Below are 20,725 nucleotides of genomic sequence, written 5' to 3' on the forward strand. Positions count from 1 at the left end.
TCTGGAAGAATCGATGGGTAGAGCTAATTCAAACACTTAGGAGCACACCCAGATCTCTGTGTCCCATGGCTCCCACTCTTCCTGGGGCTCGAGCTCTACCTGCCTGCACTTTGATGTCAGGTCTGTGCAGATGAGAGAAGGATAAGAAAGCAGATGAAAGTCCATTTCTTGGTTCTCCCAAGATCCATGTGATGACTCAGTAGGCACACAGCACGATCCCTTTTAACACTGTCTACATGCTACACACCCCACTGTGGTGCCAGCTTGCATGGGCCGCGGTGACGGGGGAGACACCAGAAGTCACCTCGGAAACGGGACCTTCTGCTTCACGAGTGAGGCAGCTCCCGACACTTTCTGTGTCACCAGTAAACCCTCCTCCTGACAGCTAAGGACCATTCCCACTTTGTCGTCCCACATACCCTCAGTGCAGTTGGATCGAAAACCATACCAGGAGCTACTCGAGCTTATGTGAGATGAAGACATTCAAAAGAAACACATGAGGCACGGCGGTCATCAGTCATAGCGGTTGTCGGTCTTTGAGGCCCTGGGACCTTCACTTGGTAGACACGTGATATCAAATCTTTACTAGCCAAGTGCCCAAAGCCCAAACTCCAGAAAGCTGATCTCTGGTTCATTTTAAATTGTTAACTTTGGTAGGTGTGTGTGTGTGTGTGTGTGTGTGTGTGTGTGTAAAGAAGTTGAAAGGACCCAGCTGGTAAGGGGGAGGTGGCCATGTACTAACATTGTCTTATTTTCACGCCCATGAAACACCAGCTCCGCAGCCGTGCTCACCAGCCACAGTGAAGTTAGCGCCTGTGTTGTGAGCTGAGTTGTATCGCGAAGGAGGTCACCGAGAGTAACAGTTGAAAGTCCGGTCTGGTCAATTAGACATCTGGATCTGACTGTAGGCTCTGGTTCTTAGAAGCTGCACAGTCTTGGGCGGACTATTTAACCTTGATTTTCTCAACTATAGAACCAACACAAGACAGCGCAGGGAAAGCACTTAGCTCAGAGAAGTGGATTTGGGAAGCACTCAGCGAATCTCAGCTCTCCAGGCTGTATTTAGTGCTGGAAGCCAAGGGACTATCAGCCGGAAAAAATATCCCACATGACTTCCCAGGCAAATCGCTCAGACTCTTCCTGAATGATAGTATCCTCCCACTTCCCCTCTGCCTGTCCAGTTTCTACACATCCCCCAAAGCCCTGCTCGGGTCTCATGCTTTCTCCGCGAAGCCCCTCGAACACCACGCGTGGTGCTTTCCTACCCCAGCAAACTGGAAGCACCTGGGCAGCTGCTTGTGAGTCCAGATCCTTCTGCAGAATCCTGCCACGTCCATGCAGCAGTTCAGGAAAACCCTGCGATCTGTGGACAGGTAAGATTGGATGAGGAAGCCCTCGTGATACTCAGACCCTTAAGGAGAGGCTAACGTTCAAGGGTCCTCATCACTGGTTTAGCCAACACGTCAGAGGGGACGAATGTGGGTGACCGCATGCGAGGCCAGCGCTGGGCACACAGACCACGGCAGCACGGGTGTTGTCACCTTTGTCACCATGCCTGACGCGCAGCTGGTGGGCAGGTCTGTGTCTCTGACGGGGACTCCCACACCTCTCCATGGCCTCATGCCACAGTGGAATCTCTCCAAACATTGTGGAAATTTACAGCCCAGAACAATCAGTTCTGTGCTCTAAAATGAAAAATACTTCCCATCAACACAAAGGCAAGTGTGACCTCTGCTGGAAGATTCTTGAGACTGACCATCATTAAGAAGGAAGGAAGGAAGGAAGGAAGGAAGGAAGGAAGGAAGGAAGAAGGGAAGGAGGAAGGGAGGGAGGAAGGAAGAGAGAGAGGGAGGGAGGAAGGATTGGAGGGAAGAAGGGAGGAAGGAAGGGAGGGAGGGAGGAAGACGGGCCCCGACACCAACCCGGAGCCCTTTCCGTGTGACATGCCAGGCTGATAAAGCCTGTCTGGTTGTCCCCTGGCCCCCTGGCCCGGGTCTGCTCTCACGGTGCCCCCCAGCGTGACTCCCAAGGGTGAAACACGCCTTCAATCACCCCCAGGAAGCAGAGCTTCTGTAAGCTAATCCTTAGCCATTCCCTATTAACCGTTTAAAAACATGTTTTTCCAAATAAGATTTCAGGGAAAATCATTTTATGACCGCATGTCAGGAAAGGCAGCCTTTATGTGCTGAGAATTAGGCTAACTTTTTGAAGTTTCTTGTCAGCACACCTCCCGGGGCAGGGGTGTGTGGGGCGTTTGCTTTACTCTGAGAAACTCGATCTCCTTACACAGCCCTTCCCACTCGTTCCCCACACGATAAAGTGGCAGGTTAATATAAATGCCACGAGCATTACAGAGACCCTAGGCTCTTAGACACAGCCCTCACTTCCTCCATCAAGGAGATGTCAGAATTTCCCCGGAGTCCATCAGTCAGGAGCCCGCGGAGCCTTGGATTCAGTCCCACTTTCTGGTGCAGAGACAGTAGCCCCAGGAAGGCATCTTTTAAAAAGAAAATCAGCCCTATGGACCCTACATAGACCTCACATACCTTCCGGGTCTTTGGCGTCTATACAGCTGTCCTCTTTGTTTGTGTTTCCATGCATATCGATTCAGGCTTGCTGTATAGCCCTACTTTGACCGGCAGCGAACGTGGGCACAGAAGAATCAGGAGAGGTGTCGCTGCGGACCCTTGAAAGACCGCACTTTGAACGGGGACTGGCGTGCAACTGTGGAAGCTTTTACTGGCGAATCCCCACTCCGTGGTGGCAGACAGGCTCCACTGGGAGATATTTACTTGCTAACATGAGGGGGGGTTAGGGGGCACCACCTGGAAGGTTCAATGCTCCCCAGATTTTCAGGGGAGTATAAATTGGGGAGGTTGGACCCGTGTGGCTGAAACAGAATTTCTCAGCTCCGCCGAGGCTCAGGTGTCCCGGCTGACAGCCTCCCGCCCCCCAACGTGTCACTGTCGCCTCCTGCGGATAGGTCACGTCCGCGTCCATACGTGCTCTTCCTCTCCATTCCCAGGACGAGGGAGTGGGAGCCGTGAGAAGATGCACCACGTCGTATCTTGAAGGCAGCAGGGCCCAGGGGCCTAGGACACAGGGGCACCAGGGGTAGAATAACTTGGGGCACGTTGCCTTTGCTCTCCCAGCCTCAGTTTCCCCTCCTCTCAAATGGTGGCAATCACAGCCTCTATGTCGAGGGGTTTCCTGAGCACTGATGAGACCCTAGTCATTACTTTGAGTATACATTTATCATATGCTGAGTGCTAAACGAATACAAACCATCTTGGTTTTGTTCTCATTAACCTCTGCATCTCTTGCAGAGTCTAAGCCATAAGCTGTTCAACGAGTGTTAAAAACACAAATAAACGGGGCGCCTGGGGGGCCCCGTCGGTTGAGCACCCGACTCTTGGTTTCAGCTCAGGTCGTGATCTTACAGTTTGTGAGTTCAAGCCTTGTGTCGGGCTCTGTGTTGACAGCGTGGAGCCTGCTTGGGATTCTCTCTCTCCCTCTCTCTGCCCCGCCCCTGCTCTCTCTCTCTCTCAAAATAAATAAATAAACATTTAAAAAAAGAAAAACATGAATAAACGGACATTTAGATTGAGTCAGGGACAAAAGAGGAGCCTGGGAAACGAATCTGTCTTCCACACTCTGCCTTAACAGCCCGTGTTCGATGTGGCCACCTCCCTCGTCCCCCCACAAGCTCCTTGAGGGTGGACGCTGAGCCTCAATCCTCCTGTCTTCACTGCCCCTACGTAGGCCCAGGAACAGGGGGCCCTCCCAGGTGCCCAGGAAAGGTTTATGAACTCAGTTACGTTTATCTGCTTCCGTTTTTCAAACTTTAGAAACAAAAATAAAAGTGGAGAGAGGTGACTCACCTCGCTGGACAAGAGCGAGGGAAAGGCAGAACAGAGACCCTGGCCCCTGAGCACTCCCAGCCCACAGGTGGGGGCATGTCGCCGTCGGGGCGGGCATGGCGAAGGGCTGGAGATCAGAGGAGTGATTAAATTCTGCTTCCTGGGAGTGCAAAAGTGATCACCAAAATAGCTTCATTTCTTCGCGGCACGCATCAAAAAGTGTTTGTTTACGACAGCCGAGGGGCTACTAATTACCTCCTGACACCCTTTGACAATGCTCGTTCCTTCTCCAGCGGCCACCGAGTGAGTGCCTGCCACCCCACGCGGCCTGGTAGCAATTTCCCCGGTTGGGGCTGCCAGCCTCGCTCCGCTTTGAGTGACAGAGACCAGGGTGCTCCTCACCCGGGCAGCCCGACCCTCACACGACCTAATCCATTTTTTTCCGAAGAGTCCCTCCAGCTAATGAGCACTGTGTTCTTCGGGCTGCGGGTTCCAAACACTTGCTGTGTGATTGCATATCACAGTCTCTGGCAGCTCATTATGGGAAGGACAGAAAAAAAAAGAAAAAAGAAACAAACTCAGGATGTGGGTGAGCCGCACATCAGGCAACTCTTGGTTTAATTGACAGGTGGGATACTCCCAGTCTGCAAGCTGTTTCTCTCGGTTTAAGGTTATAATTCTCCTCTGAGCCAATTTATAACCTCGCCAGTTTTAGCATCTTTGAAGTAGTTGATGGAACAAAGAGCAATCCAGGAGGGCAAGGGCCTTGAGAAGTCCCACTTGCTTCCTACCCAAGTAAGGGGTACACAGAGAACTCAGGTAGATCGAATGCCCACCGTGGGCCAGGCGTTGGGTGGCATTCTAGGGATCTCGTGTCAGCCTTCCGACTTGCACAATGCGATTGGAGGATGTCTGGGCTGTTATCTTTTTTAAGTTCGTTTACTTATTTATTTTGAGAGGGAGGGGGGAGGAGTAGAAAGAGATGGGACAGGACAGAGAATCCCAAGCGGGCTCCACACCATCGGCACAGAGCCCAATGCACCACGAGATCATGACCTGAGCCAAAATCAAGAGTCACGCGCTTAACCGACAGAGCCACCAAGGCGCCCCATCTAGATCATTTTGAAATACACCCCACTCCCACTCCCATGTCACCGACTGTTATACGAAAGTGTGCCCTGGGCCGGTGCTTAGAATATGTTAGAGTCGAGATGTTTGTTTTTTTTTTTTAATTTTTTTTTTCAACATTTATTTATTTTTGGGACAGAGAGAGACAGAGCATGAATGGGGGAGGGGCAGAGAGAGAGGGAGACACAGAATCGGAAACAGGCTCCAGGCTCTGAGCCATCAGCCCAGAGCCTGACGCGGCGCTCGAACTCCCGGACCACGAGATTGTGACCTGGCTGAAGTCGGACGCTTAACTGACTGCGCCACCCAGGCGCCCCGAGTCGAGATGTTTTTGTAGACCTTGGTTATCTGTTCTCTTCTTCCCTTGAAGGTCATTCAGTCGTTTCCTTACCATATATTTATTAAGCACCTGCTGTGTGACCCACACTGTTTTCAGCACTGGGGCTCCAGCGGAGAACAAAGTCCCCACCCTGAGCGACCTCGCAGTCTAGAGACCAGAAGCAAGCATAACTGTGCAGATCCTATAATGTCAAGAGGGAGTCGGTGTTATGAGGAAAATGCAGCATGTCAGGAAGACCAAAAACGCGTGAGAAGGGAGTGTGCTTTTCAACACTCTTAACACACCAGGAGTATCCCACAAGGTTCTAGAAAACAAGCAGGCAGGGCACTCCAAACGATTGATTTGGAAGCCACTTAAGGGAGGAACGGGTATGGAGGTGTGTGTGAGGTGGGGGCGGTGGTTAAGGGACCACCAAGAAGGTTGAGGCCCCAGCAACTAGCAACAATGGGAAGCCAGAAGCTCCCTGGGCCTGTGGGGCTGGGGAGAGAATGGAATTAGCAGGACCAGAGAGGAAGTGGATGGTGGAGGAGAGAGCCCCCGAGGTCCAGGGCAAGCACACAGATTAAGGCCCACGTGTCTTTAAAGTGATGTATCAACTTAACAAGTTATTAAATAAAATGTGTTCTATCCTCGTGCTATGATGCATTTATCTTCATGATGACAATGTAGAAAAATACATGGAAAGGTATAGTTGTATATATCTGAGACCAACAACATACCAGTGAGCACTGAATTTAGTTATCTGTCTGGGTATTCTGTTGATCGGCTAGCAGTATTTGGACCAGTGGCAAAATGCGTGTTTTATCCATAAGTTTCTATATCGTCGGAATCCACAAATGTATTTTCCACACCTTCATTGCAGGACAGCCACCGATTGTCCTTTCCGTCAAGACGTTCACATACTTTGTATTCTATTGACAGCAATGCCAAATTAGGTGACCTTTCTGGAGTTACTGCGACTCTTGGTTATGTCTTAAGTTCAATTTGAAGGAAGCTTGCCCCACTGAGGTAATTGGGATTGGCGGTAGAATTTAAGCAATGCTTAAGTTCACCAAGGAACCATAAATTTCAGAGAACATACTTAGAATGGGGTCTCGTAAGACAAATGGCTGTTACAGAAAACAAAAAGCAACTCAAAATATGTTGTTTATCATATAAATCATAAAGCCGTGGAGCGATTAAATTAAGCAAATTCACCGTCTCATGAGCAATATCCAGATATGCGTTTTATCAAAATGTTCCGCCGTGGGCAGACGCAGACAATACCGCTTATGACGGTAGAATGGGGCGCCCAACACGGCATGGTTTCGGCAAAGTTGAGGCCATGTCTCAGGTAACAGGTGTGTCCGCACCTGCCGTGTGTAGCCCACGAGGGCTGAGAGTGGACCAGGAGGAGAAGTGAGAGAATGGGGTGGGGGCATCACCGGTGACCGATGCTCTGTGATGCCAGAACGTCCACACTGCTGCCCTCGAGGGGAAAGGTCAGACAGGAATTCATCTGTCTTTTTTCCGAGAGCTTCTGCCACTCAAGTCTGCCCCGTTCTCCCAAATAACGTCCGTCTCCACCTTGGCTTTGGCGAAGCTTGCAAATCCAGATGGTGGAGGCCATGGCTGCCTTCCACTGTGAGAAGGGATGTGGAGATGTGTCCTCTGGGCTCCGGGGCACTTGGTGGTGGGAACAGATGCTCGTGGGGACACTAGTGGAGGGGACATCCCTGCCCCTCTACCCTCCTTGGCTGGGGCCCACAGTCAAGCTGATCAGCTCCGGAGAAAGTGCTCTGGGACCAGCCGGGGAAGGTCCGAGTAGAAGAGCGTTGCCAGGGGAATAGCCCACGAGGGGAAGAAGGGGAATCATCGCCGATAGAAGTTAATGACCTTTGTGGCACCCAGGCTGGCCCCTGAGAGTTTTCAGGGACGTCCTGGGTTAAATTACTCAGAGTGCTACAGATCAGCCCCAAATTACCCCCAGTTCCTAACAGCACAAATGCAGGGGTGCGAGGGGGTCTGAGGTTTTCTCACAGAATGTGCCTTGATGGAAGGGAGGTTGAAGGCTTTTATTTTCGCATGATTTTGTAAATTATACACATTTTGCCAATTTGGCTTAAATTGGCCTTTTCCTCCCCCGATCCGTATTTCATTTAAAAATAGTCACACTTGACATGCTCTCTGGGTTTTTCCGACTGCTTGAGGAAAACAGGTTTGACTGTTGCCCAAACCTCTTGCTTGTAGATTCCCACGACCCATGCAATCAGTGGGCACCATGTGTATGCTTCCGTGGGAAAGACAAAAGTCCCCTGGACTCGTTGATTAGCATGGCTTTCAAAGTCTCTTTTTAATTTCTTTTAACGTTTATTCATTTTTGAAAGACAGAGAAACAGAGCGCAAGCAGGGGAGGGCAGAGAGAGAGGGAGACACAGAATCTGAAGCAGGCTCCAGGCTCCGAGCTCTCAGCACAGAGCCCGACGTGGGGCTCGAACCCATGAACCATGAGATCATGACTTGAGCTGAACTCAGACGCTTAATGGGCTGACCCCCCAGGAGCCCCTCAGAGGCTCCTCCATCATCATTGAGAGGGGTGATCCCAAGGCTGCACCTTCATTCAGGGTCTTCCGTGTGTCTGAGGAAGTCGGCTGGGAAGAAAGATTTGTCGACGTGCCGCAGGGCCCTAAAAGAGGCCTGGACCTCATGGCCCGCCGTGCGCCGCAAGGCCTGGCATTGGACTCCCTGCTTTTTCAAGGTCAGGGGTCTTGATTCCGTGTTCTCCAGCAAGCCCTGAGAGCCACCTGGGACGGTGACAGGCCTGTAGCTAAAACTTGCAGACTGTTGCAAAATCAGGCTCTGATGAGACCTTCGTGGCATCCGTCAACACCATCCCGGGTACAGGTCCGAGAGACCAGGGCCCCGCGGTCTGAAAGAGCCCCAGACTGGTGCCCATATTTGCTGTTGGAGCAGATCAGGCAGGCTCAGCCTAGGGACACGCATGCTCTGAGACAAGCCCTTTCCTGGGTGCGTCCGGCCTCAGTGGCAGCTCTGATTTGCTTACACACCCCTGCCTGCCCGGCACCTTTCTGCCTCTGCCTGTGTGTCCAGGTGCCTGGTGAAGGTCTGGAAAGAGCAGCACCCAGAAATCCAGAGGAGGGGCACGGGGTGGGGGTTCCTTTGACCAAGAACAGAAAGCAGGACGGTCTACTTTCTTCTCCATCCTTACAACACCCCACAGATTGGTTTTCGGGGCGCCTGGGTGGCCCAGTCAGTTCAGCGACCAGCTCATGATTTCGTTTCAGGTCACGATCTCTCGGTTCATGGGTTCGAGCCCCCGCATCGGGCTCTGCTCTGACAGAGCGAAGCCTGCTGGGGATTCTCTCTCTCCCTTCCTCTCTGCCCCTTCCCTGCTCTTGGTCTGTCTCTCTCAAAATAAATAAATAAGCTTTTTATTTATTTACTTATTTATTTATTTATTTATTAAAGAGCCTGCTTTATAGATGAGGAAACCGGAACTCAGAGGAGCAACTCAGTCCGGGCCAAACAGTTAAAACGTGGTAGAGTTAGGACCCAAACCCAAGCTGGCCTGGCTTCCCAGCTCCTGTTTCTTTTCTTCTGTATGGAAACACAGCGTCTAACCCTGGCTCGGTGCATGGTCCATTCCTGCATTCATTCGTCCGTTCCCTCGGTTCCCTCCATCAGTCCCCCACTCCCCCCGAGCCAGGCGCTGGGGGACAGCGGTGCACAGAGCCGGGAGGACCCATCTCACAGCACTGACATAACGCAGCCCCATAGAGTTGTTTTCCTCTGCCTGGGGGTACGAGAGCCCTTCACAGGGGCCCCCTCCCAGTCCTGGGTGGTCAGATTATGCTTCCCTGAGGAAGTGACTTTGAACAGTCACGTGGCTTCTGGTGCCTCTGTTTCCCCGTCTGTAAAGTGGGACTAATAATTCCCGCTGTGGTGCCTGGAAGGACTCCAGGAGCCTCTTCTGGGAGACGACTCTAAGGGGCTTTGCAGGCAGCCTCAGGCCCCCTGGAGGAGGAACTGGGAGGCTCAGAAAAGAATGCAGGATCGGAGCCTCATACCTTCTTCCTCAAGGCCCTTCGAAACGCTTTCCTGTGGCTTCAGAGGCTGGGCTCTCCCCACGCGTCTCCGTGAGGATCCCAGACCCCAGCTTCATCCCCACTGTCCTCCGGGTGATCTTCAGGCCCAGCTTCCTGTAATTTCCTGCTCCCTTTCTCTCTGTCTCAAGCCCTAGCTGCCCTCGAAATGTCCTTTCCCACACGCATAGAGGGCCCGGGGGACCCTCTATCCTGCTGGGGGCTCTCTAGAGCCTAGAAGGGAGGGGATCCCAGGAGCCAAAGTGGCTGGTCCTTTGCCATCAATACCACTGCCTTCAGCCCTGTGGCCGCCAGGTCAGTGCCCTCCAGGGGGAGGTCAGCTTACATCCCAGGTGCCCAAGCCAAAATTTGGCAGACTCCTACCAGTCCAGGGGTTCTAGACACACCGTTACAGGCTTCCCTGAGAGGCGCCTTCTCTTTGATAAGCAGGGACGGCCACCTGGGAGCCAAAGCTTCAGGAACCCTGATCCCACACATGCCCTCCTTCCGGCTGAAGACCCGAACCTCATAGGTTTGAGTTTTATTTCTTGAGCTTAAGAATTTATTATCCTTGTGGTGGTTTTCAGCTATGTCCGCAAGTGTGTTTACATTCCTCTCTTTAAGACGTGGAGCCTCATTCCTCTCGCTTCGAGTGTGGGCTGGACTCCATGGCTGGCTCTTAATGAAGAGACCTGGTGGAGGTGACCAGGTTATAAAAGACATCAGGGTTTTCTTTTTACTCTCTGTTGGATCACTTGGACTGGGGAAAGCAACTGACTTGAGTTTGAGGGACTCAAGCAGCTCTATGGAGAATTTCAGAGGGTGAGGAGCTGAGTCTTTGTGCCAACAGCCATGGGAGGGCGCCATCTTGGAAGCAGCTCCTCCAGCCCCAGCTAGGTGACAACAGCCTCCTGTCAGTCCCTGAAATCTCTGTCAATCTCTGTAAATTCCTGCAAATCTTGACTGCAACCTCAGGAGAGACCCCAGGTTAGAGGCATCTAGTAAGCAATGACCAAATTCATGACCCACAGACACAACGTGAGGTCTTGAGTACTTTATTGGGGTGTAAATTGCTCAATTTGAGGTCAATCATGGATATAGTACCAAATTTTAAAGAACATCTGGTCAAAATTAGCCTGGAACATTCCTCTCAATATCCCTTAAGGAGGTGCCACATTGGATATGAGTATGCCCTCTCCCTAAAGTAATTCGGCATTTCCACGTTCTTGCAGGAGAGGTGACAGAGGGCTGTGTCGATGTCTGAGCACTGGTTGAAGTAACAACCTTATGTTTCACAATGCCACATCAAACGACAGTGCTTCCACATCTTCACAGACTAAAATCCTGTGGCTCTGCCCCGATGAGGGGCCGGCAGGTCCTTGGGTTGTCTCACTGCCCACACTCACTCTGGAGAGCACACTTGGGAAGAGCCTTGGCAAGAGACATTACTCACACTATCTTTCTCTCTTAAAATATTTTTTGATGGAGTCCTTAGAGTTATAATCCATATAACTTAGCACAAATTAAGTGCTTGCTAGAGATTACTTAATGGCATCCAAATTTAAATTTAAAATGCATTTTAACTCTTTAAAATGATGTAATTTATTTATTTGCTTATGTATTTATTGTAATGTTTTATTAATCTTGAGAGAAAGGGAGAGACAGAGCATGAGCAGGGGAGGGGCAGAGAGAGAGAGGGAGACACAGAATCTGAAACAGGCTCCAGGCCCTGAGCTGTCAGCACAGAGCCCGACGCGGGGCTTAAACACATGAACTGTGAGATCATGGCCTGAGCTGAAGTCAGACATCTAACCGACTGAGCCACCCAGGTGCCCATCCACATTTTATGGACTAAAATCTCAACTATTATGAATATTCACATCAAAACTTGTTGACTAAGTCCATTTTTTGTCAGACAACTGGCCAATCCAGTTTTTAAAAAATAAATGAACTTTATTAGAGGCCATGATACCATTAATGATAATAATCCTAGTTAACGTTCACCGCATGTTTACTTTGGGTTGAATATGCACTCGGGGTTTGCAAGCATTACTTAATGTTGATAGGCAGTTTTTCTTTTCTTTTTTACGTTATTTATTTACTTGGAGAGAGAGAGAAAGTGGGGGAAGGACACAGAGAGAGGGGGACAGAGCGAATCCCAAGCAGGGTCCACACTGTCAGCGCAGAGCCCGATGTGGAAGCCGTGAGGTCACGACCTGAGCCAAAGTCGGACACTTCACTGACTGGTCTACGCAGGCACCTCAATGCACAGATTTTCTTTGAAAAGATTGCTCTGGGGGCGCCTGGGTGGCTCAGTCGGTTAAGCGACCGACTTCGGCTCAGGTCACGATCTCGCAGTCCGTGAGTTCGAGCCCCGCGTCGGGCTCTGTGCTGACAGCTCAGAGCCTGGAGCCTGTTTCAGATTCTGTGTCTCCCTCTCTCTCTCTGACCCTCCCCCGTTCATGCTCTGTCTCTCTCTGTCTCAAAAATAAATAAACATTAAAAAAAAAAAGATTGCTCTGGAATATTTTCCGTTTCCTCTTGGCAAGTTCTTAAGGCAGTTTGGGGGCAGAAAGTGTGTTTCATTTTGTTTAACTTGCTATTGTCCTCAAGACCACAGTTTGGGGGAAAAAGAAAATGATGTAGGATCCAAACACTTGGCAGCTTCACTGAAGGCTTTGCTTCGTGTCAAGTGGTATGGGCTTTAATAGAATGGATGGTACGTTTAAAAAGCAGAGAGAAGTTAAATTACAGGCCAATAATTTTGGAGACGGCCCGGGCAAGTTTTCCTTGTCCAACGGCAGAAGCTGAGAGGGCAGGTGGCCCATGCCAGGCGGCTTAGCAGCAGCTTAGCATGAGGTCGATATAGACCCCCGCCTCCCGGTCACAGCCCGACTCTCGGCTGTCCCCGGGGCCAAGAATAGGGGCTTCCCTCTGAGTCAGCTGGCCCCGGGCACTTGGTGCCGGTGTTACGTGAAATGCCGGGCGCCTGGTTAAATTTGAGTTCCGATAAATAACAAATGATCTTTAGTGTAGATATGTCTCAGTTATTGTTTATCTAAAGTGAAAATTTGATTTGGCCTCCTCTACTTTCATTTGCTCAGTCGAATAACTCTAGTGCCAAAGCCCCGGCTAGCAAAGGCCTCCAGAGACTTTCCAGCTGAGCTGCTCAGGATGTCACGTTTCCACTGTCCTCTGTCCCCTGACCAAGGCACCACGCCTCAGACAAGACCCAGACATCAGCCCCCAGGGATCAGGGTTAAGGACAAAACCTTCACGCAACTATTTAAGAAGATTTACGGCACCTGCCCGCACACCCACTCCCTCTGGTAGCCAGACTAGTCATTCTTTCTTTAAACAGCCGCTTGTATTCTCGGGCAACAGCACAGGTTCTCTGCGGGACCCTCCCCCGCCCCCCGGGAGCACAGAGAGAGGCCTGTGTCGCTACCCACCAGGCTCAGAGCCCTGCCAAACTCATCCCTGCCCAAACAGGTGGCTGATCCCACCAGGGATTGTGGCCCTGAGTCACCTTCCAGGCCCTGGGTGGCAAGCCTGTCTGCCCTCTGGGAGGGCTCCTTAGAGAGAAGAGGCCGGTGTTGTCTGCCTTCCCACCTCTACAAGGGGCCCGGCACCCGGCCACAGCAGTGCTGATGGCCCACCCACACCCTGAGCCCCTTGTCCCTGCGCCCCTGGAGAGAAGGAGCCATCTTCTCCAAAGCCATCCCTGAGGAATGGAGACTTCTCTCTGCCTCCAACGGATGTAAAGGAAGGAGCCATGTCCCCGAGGCAAAGTCTCCCTCATTGATCAGGAAAGTGGGGTCAGGGGCTGCAGGAAACTGGCTGGGTGGGTGAGGGCCGAGGCCGAGGACACAGACACGGCTTCCTGGGAATGACCCACAGAGCCCCCTGAACTCCTGGATCTTCAGCAATCGGCACTCCTGTCACCATTGTCTCAGTGACTCCTGGACCAGACGGGGGTCCTGGAGAGGGACTGAGCGGGGCAGCAGGCAGAACCCTGAAGGTAAAGTGAAGACAGCTTCTTCGAGAGGAGTCGTTAATCTTTCTAAAGACACCAGCTGTCCACCTGTCTGGTTAAGTAAACAGGAAAAAAGAAATTCCTGTGCTGAGAACCACTATCCCTCCGAGGATCAGATGGCTTGGAATCAACACCCTGGAGGGCTCTCTGGGATGTACTGTGGCCGCGTGTCTCCCCATCACCAGCAGCACACACTGTCCTCTATACCAGTGGGCCTCACTCGGGGTGACTTCACCCCTCCGGGACACATGGCCGGGTCTGGACACATCTCGGGTGGTCACAACTTAGGTGGCGGGAGAGTGTTACTGGCAACCAGTAAGCACGGTCAGGGACGGTGACACACAACCTGTAACTTGGGACATTCCCCCCCCCCCCTTGCAACAAAGAATTCTCAGACCCCAAATGTCCACCGTGCTGAGGCTTAGAAACCCTGCTCTAAAATTATGAAGCTGCCTCCAAACTTCTGCTAAAAGACCGGCCACGTCCCTGTGGGCTTTGCAGGCTGGGCCAACCCAATGCTGTCAACCACCCGTCTGCTGTTGGGGTCAGTTAACACTGATACCCACGAAAGCTGTCTGGTTTTTTTTTTTTTTAATATTTATTTATTTTTGAGAGAGAGAGAGAGAGAGAGAGAGAGAGAGAGAGAACAAGAGGTGGGGGCGGGGAGGAGGACAGAAAGAGAGGGAGACAGAATCCCAAGCAGCCTTCTTGCTGTCAGCATAGAGCCCAACTTGAGGCTCGAACTCATGAAACGGTGACATCATGACCTGAGTTGAGATCAAAAGTCAGACTCTTGGGGTGCCTGGGTGGCTCAGTCTGTTGGGCGTCCGACTTCGGCTCAGGTCATGATCTCGTGGTAACTCGAGTTCAAGCCCCACGTCGGGCTCTGTGCTGACAGCTCGGAGCCTGGATCCTGCTTCGGATTCCGTGTCCCCCTCTCTCCCTGCTCCCCACCTGCCTGCACTCTGTGTGTGTGTGTGTGTCTCTCTGTCTCAAAAATAAATAAAAGAGTTTGACACTTAACCAACTGAGCCACCCAGGCGCCCCGAAAGCTGTCTGTTTTTGGTGAAGCAGCTCTATGTGTTTCATCCACTTAGTAAGTAAAGATTCTGTAGGGACACACACACACACACACACACAAACACACCTTTGGCTATGCTGATGGTTATAGCAGAAGCACATTTGGAATGCTTAAAAGCTGCCAGTAACGAAGGAAACCAGGAACATGCATGAGAGGCCCACGTGTGAGGACATAACCGTATTAGCCCTCACACACAGAGCAGAAACAGGAAGCTGGAGTCCATTTTCTCCTTGGTGTGCAACACGTTTATCAGTTAATACCCCCAAACTTGATTTTTTAAAGATATTTTTATTTATTTTTGAAAGAGAGAGAGAGAGAGACAGACAGACAGACAGAGCACAAGCAGGGGAGGGGCAGAGAGGGAGGGAGACACAGAACCGGAAGCAGGTTCTGGGCTCTGAGCTGTCAGCACAGAGCTCGACGCGGGGCTCGAACTCACGAACCACGAGATCATGACCTGAGCCGACGTCAGATGCTCGACCCACTGAGCCACCCAGGTGCCCTGATACACCCAAACTTTAAAAGACAGATGATAATGAAAAGACAACTGAAATGTCACTTGACAGATGGCAAAATGTGTCTTTTCGGTAATTTAGGCTAAGTTTTCACTGCAGTCACACTCTGCTCTTGTGGGGACCCTCACAGGAGTCTCCTAGCTCTGAGTGCCCGTGACGGACACCAAGCAGTTCTGTGCTAAGGGGAATATTCTGCCTTCTTAGAGGGGGACCCCCCTCCTCATATACGTCTGAAATCCCAGAGGAAAGCAATGATGAAGCAGCATACAATTTCCTGCGCTGAGGTGACAGACGTATTTTAAAAATCATAGATGTGCGTTTAATTTGGAGAAGTTTGGAAGAGAAATTCAATTCCTCCTCATTTCTGCAGGCTGGAGGTGTAGAGTATTCCTGGGGACAGATGCTCAGTTGGACTGATGGAGGTTCGTGATGATTGGTTTTTGTTGAAGGAGATACACCATAAAGGAGCCTCTAGTCTTTCTCATTTTTTTTTTTATTTTTCCTTTGCTAACAGGCTTTTCAAATTCTCAAGATAGCAGTTGAGAAATGCTGATGAAATTGTCCTACTGAAATTGTGCCACAGAAAGGTCCTCGGACACCTGTCCCCAGTCGTCCCTTTTCGGGAAGGACACGTCTCCTTCGCTGGGTATTTTTCTTGGAGCACGGGGCGTCCGAGGAAGTTGTGTGCCCTCTGGGGTGACAGGAGGTGCCGTCGGAGCGGGGCGAGCGGGAGGGCTGGCGCCCAGATGGAGGATGGAATGACTTCAGTTCGAAAGGAACGCCGGCCCGCGTCCCCACAGCTGTGGCGTCCTGTGAGGGAGCTGTCTGGATCTCCTTTGAGGAAAATAGAGGACTCAGGGGGCCCACTGGGTTGTCAAAAGGTGACACCTAATAGCGACGAAACCAGCCCACCCTGTTCCGCAGCCGGCGGGGTCTGCGTCAGCCCGTCCCCTTCTGTGGAACAGGTGCAGGTCTCTGCCCACCCTCCGCGACCACTCTTCCTGCAACACTGCGCTCTGGGCAGGACGTTGGCTTCTGCTCTTGTTTCAAAACGTCTCTCATTCTGCAGGTTCTTAGCTCCAAAGTATTCGTAGCGATGTCCTAATGCTAAAAACCTGATCTTGTTCTGAACTAAAGAGGTCACTGCTCTGCGAAATAGTTTTCTTAACGCAATGTCTCAGCAGAATGATCTTCACTCAGGAGAGCTTGGAGTTGGAAAGGTTGGCTTCGTGTTTCTTTCTCTTAGGATGTGTTAGCTGTGATGAGAGAGAGAGAGAGAGCGAGAGAGAGAGAGCGAGCACCAACGGGAGAGGGGAAGAGAGAGAGGGAGAGAGAGAATCCCAAACAGGGTCTGCACTGTCAGCACAGAGCCGGATGTGGGGCTCGAACTCACACACCATGAGATCATGACCTGAGCTAAAGCCAAGAGCTGGACACTTAACTGATTGAGACACTCAGGCGTCCCTAAGTTTAAATGTTTTAGAAACCTCCCTAGTCTCTCCATGTGTAACAGGGATAGCAGAGCACGTCCTAAAGATTGAAACAAGAAAGGACATGGAATTGTCGGCCCAAGAGGGATTATTTTTATTTCAGTATCAACGATCCCAACATTCAGATGAATGTGTTTCTTGTCAGCAGGAGAGTGCAATCTGGGAAATTATGTGAGGAGTTACCATCAAAAGCTTTGTTTTGGGGGCTCCTGGGTGGCTCAGTCGGTTAAGCGACCACCTGCAGCTCAGGTCATGATCTCACTGGTTCGTGGGTTCGAGCCCCATGTCAGGCTCTGTGCTGACAGCTTGGAGCCTGCTTCTGATTCTGTGTCTCCCTCTCTCTGTCCCTCCCCCACTCACACTCTGTCTCTCTGTCTCTGTCTGTCTCTCTCTCTGCCTCTCTCTCTCTCTCTGAAAAATAAAATAAACATTAAAACAATTTTTTTTAAGTTTTATTTTGTTTGGGAGGGCTTCAAAAAGTCCCTTAGCAAGGGCAGCCGGGATAAGCTGGGCACCCTGCGCGCTGAGTGACTCTCCGGCATTCTCGGAAGACAAATGAAGATTGATGAGGTAGGGCTGGCAGGTCCTCCGGTCAGGTTGATTTAAGGTGCCACGCTGTGGCCTTTCACCAGGCGGCCAGGTAAATCAAAAAGCACAGGTCGATAAGGACCTCGGAGGGATTCCCCGGCTCTTCATCCAGAAGCCATTTGTCTGGTAACCGCACCTGCCCATCAGTGCCACAGGAGGTGTTATCAGTTTGCACAGCTTTTACTTGGGTTTATTTTAGAAACCTTATTATATAAATAAAACTTCATTCCCCGAGGACTCAGCTGGAGCGCATTTCCATAAGCCTTGAGGCACGGAGGATGCCACTGTCGGGCAGGCGGGTCATCGAGGGTTTTCTCGGGCTGCTAGCACATCTGAATAATTAGGAAGCCAAGCACCCAGGTCCGTGGCGGGAGGCTTACTCAGCTCAGCAGAGTGACCGAGGGGAAGGAAGGTGAGTTGTTCCAGAACATGAAGCCGAGAAAGAATGCTGGATCCCTGCCACCTGCCTTCGGTCGGTATTTGCCACCTCGCCGGAGCAGTACCTGCTGTGTCCTGAGGACTGGGGGGGAAGGGGTCCCCGGGGAGCATCTGAGAGTACCGAAAAGGAAGTACTTTCGGATTACATCCCCAGGACTGGGGCTCACGCCTTCGAGAAAATATCAGCCCCGCACACAAGAGCTGTTCACCGGACCTGGCGATCCGGACTGGGCTCCGGAGCTCAGGAGCGGGTCTGGGAGTGAGCGCTACTCTCGCAAGGGCAGCTCCTGACTGCCCTGGAATGACATTCGGGGGAAACAGGGCGTTTGCTGCAAGCGAGAATATTCCTTTGGAAGGTGTCGTGTGAGGTGTGTATGCTGTCAGCAACCAGGGGCCACACACCTGGCTTTGAAGGTCAGCTGCCCCCCACCAACGCCTGGCCCCGGCCGCAACCCCTGGGGCTGACTTCAGGCCCACCCCGCCCGGAGCAGAGGAGAGAAGAACTGAGCTTCTTTGGTTATGTTTTGCCAAAGGCATAGTTTGGACCAGATCCTGGGGTGATGAAGCCAATTTAGATCAATAGCTTTCAAGGCAAGCCGGAGGTCCCTGGGGAGGTGGTGTGGCCTGCCGGAGCCTGGGCAGTGGGTATGCCGAACACGGGCCCCCGCAGGAACAGTGAGCAGGGGTGCAGAGGGGCACATGAGGCAAGAATTCAAAGATGGCTCCGGATGGGGAGCCTGGGTGGCCCGGTCGGTTAAGCTTTCGACTGTTGGTCTCAGCTTAGGTCTTAAGCTCAGGGTTGTGCGTTCAAGCCCCACCTCGGGCTCTGCACCGGGTGTGAGGCCTACTTAAAAAAAAAAAATGGCTTTGGGTGTCCCTTGGGTGTTCCCTGGGATTCACTCCAATGCTACTCCTCCCTTGCCTGTCACCGCTGTGGCTCCTACAGACAGAGCCCTGCAGACTGCCTGCCGCTGCTCTACTCCACTGCTACCTGTGTGGAGGCTAACTGTGTGGCCCTTGGCAAGCTATTCTCCTCCGTAGGCCTCAATGTACCAATTTGGGAAGTGGGGATAAGTAGAGCATGTCCTTCGCATATAGCACCTAGGTGATATCGTATATAAAACGCATAGGACGGTGCTGGCACCTAGCCAGTGCTGTGTAATTGTTGTCAACCGTCATTAGTTTGATTTAGTGGCATCAACCAGACAAGAGCATGGCCCTGCTGAAACTGACCCTTAAGGACATACAAGGAAAAATACACCAGAACTGATGTGCCTGAGATTTCCGGGTTGGGTAGCGGGCAGAGCGAGGCCAGGCGCCAGGCTCAGGGATGGTCCTGGACCTTCCCAGCATGGATGGCCTCCCTCTCTGCGCCGCAAAACCCTACCCTGGTCCTCCTGACCCTAGAAACTCTCTGTGGGAGCCGGCAGTATCTTTGGGCAAATAGCACCGTGATTTTAGAATGGTGCTTTCCCTACAGTCACAGGCCCCGTTTCAATTCATAGACCACTCTTTTCCAGGTAGATGACCCACAGTCTCCAAGAACTCCGTAAACACCTGCTTCTCTCTGGGGATTTTACCAGCAGCTAGCATCAGGGCTTTGGGGTTCAGGGCCCAATTGTAAATATCATCCCATCATCAAGGTGATAGCTTCATGGGAATGAAAAAAAAAAAGCCTGCTTTCAGGAGATGGTGAACCATCATCCTCGAGTGTCGTCCTCCCGGGAGGTGGTCACCCGTGGCTGAGTATCGTGGTGTGGGGAAGCCACACAGGTCCTGTTGAAGATGGCCCGCGCGTTCAGCGGTGTTCGTACTGAGAGCACCTAATGTGACACACCTCCCTCCCACGGCCTCGTGTTTCTGCAGCACTTGGATGCCAGTGGGGAGCACACGGAATCTTCCTAACTGAGGTCTGGCTGCGGGAACCTGATTTCAGATGTGTGCCGACCTCAGTCCTGATCGACCAAGTCTTAGGTGTTGAGGAGCACTCCTCCGTCCGAAACATCACTTTTCTCCTTCTGTTTCTCGACTCTGTGTTTTGGAAGAAGGAAGACGAGGGTCCCAAGATCGAAATAAGTGTGGCATTTGGAAACGCCACGATGTAGGTGCAGACTTTACAGTTACGTCTTCTGGGGAACCCTGAAGTGACTCGTAAAACAGAGCGCAGAGCGCCTACGTCCGTGTCTCTGTGTACTTTTGCAAGCTCTGCCTCCTCAGAGTGCTTTTCCATTAAGACTTTATTCTCTGGCTCTGGTGACCTCCGTGAGCCTGGAAAGGCAGTGAGCGTGCAGAGGGTGAAGGCAACTGTGTGATGCCATAAGGTCCCCAGAACAGAAGTCATGTCTTAGTGCGTTGGTGTCCTCCCTAGTACCGCGTACCCAGGGGATGGCCCTCAACGAAGGGTGAACACACGGAAGGTTCGTTCCCTCTGAAGTATGTCATGGCTTCTCTGGCCAGTCCAGAGGACACAAGGGGATGAGCGGAGGGCCCACTCATCTGTGCTGAGGGCTGAGAGCCACCTGATGGGTCCTTGGGAACTTTCCACATCCCCCCTTTGCTCCATCCTAAACCCTGTGTTGGGAAAATCCCTGGAATCCTCAGCACCCAGATCGGACCCTGCCTCTGGCTCTTCTCCCCACATCCTGTGGTCACGGAAAGGTCAATTACTTTCCCTGGGCTTGGTGCCTTCCCTGTAAGGTGAAAATAAGCCTGATCTCGGCTTGCCCACTAGATGGGTCTGGCAATCTACATGGCTGAGCTGAGGACAAGGGATGGTTTCTGGCTGTCAGCAGTGTGCGTGATACGGAAGTAATAAACTAAGTGCATGAAAGCGTTTTACCACCCCACATGCTGCCTGTGATGAGATGGGTGGGAAGCAGGGGGCAGACAGATCATGGTGGTCCTTGTCAACGGGGCCGGGGAATTAGGGAGCGGGGAGGAAGCCAGTGTCCAGAGAGCACCTACGCCTCCCCGCGTCATGCCTGCCCACAAAAGACACTTTGGGCAAGGGGGTATCTCCACGGCACAGATCCGGAGCCCAGGGCTCAGCTGGGAAACCATCTCAGGAACCACAGTTGGGGGTGCTGATGGGCTGCCGGGGCCATAAGCTGGAGGGCGGGGGCTACGACCTGCCCCTGGGTTTTGGAGGTGTGGCTCCTTGGGTCTCT

The sequence above is a fragment of the Felis catus genome, chromosome D2 (assembly GCF_018350175.1).
Source record: "Felis catus isolate Fca126 chromosome D2, F.catus_Fca126_mat1.0, whole genome shotgun sequence".
Taxonomy (NCBI): Eukaryota; Metazoa; Chordata; class Mammalia; order Carnivora; family Felidae; genus Felis; species Felis catus.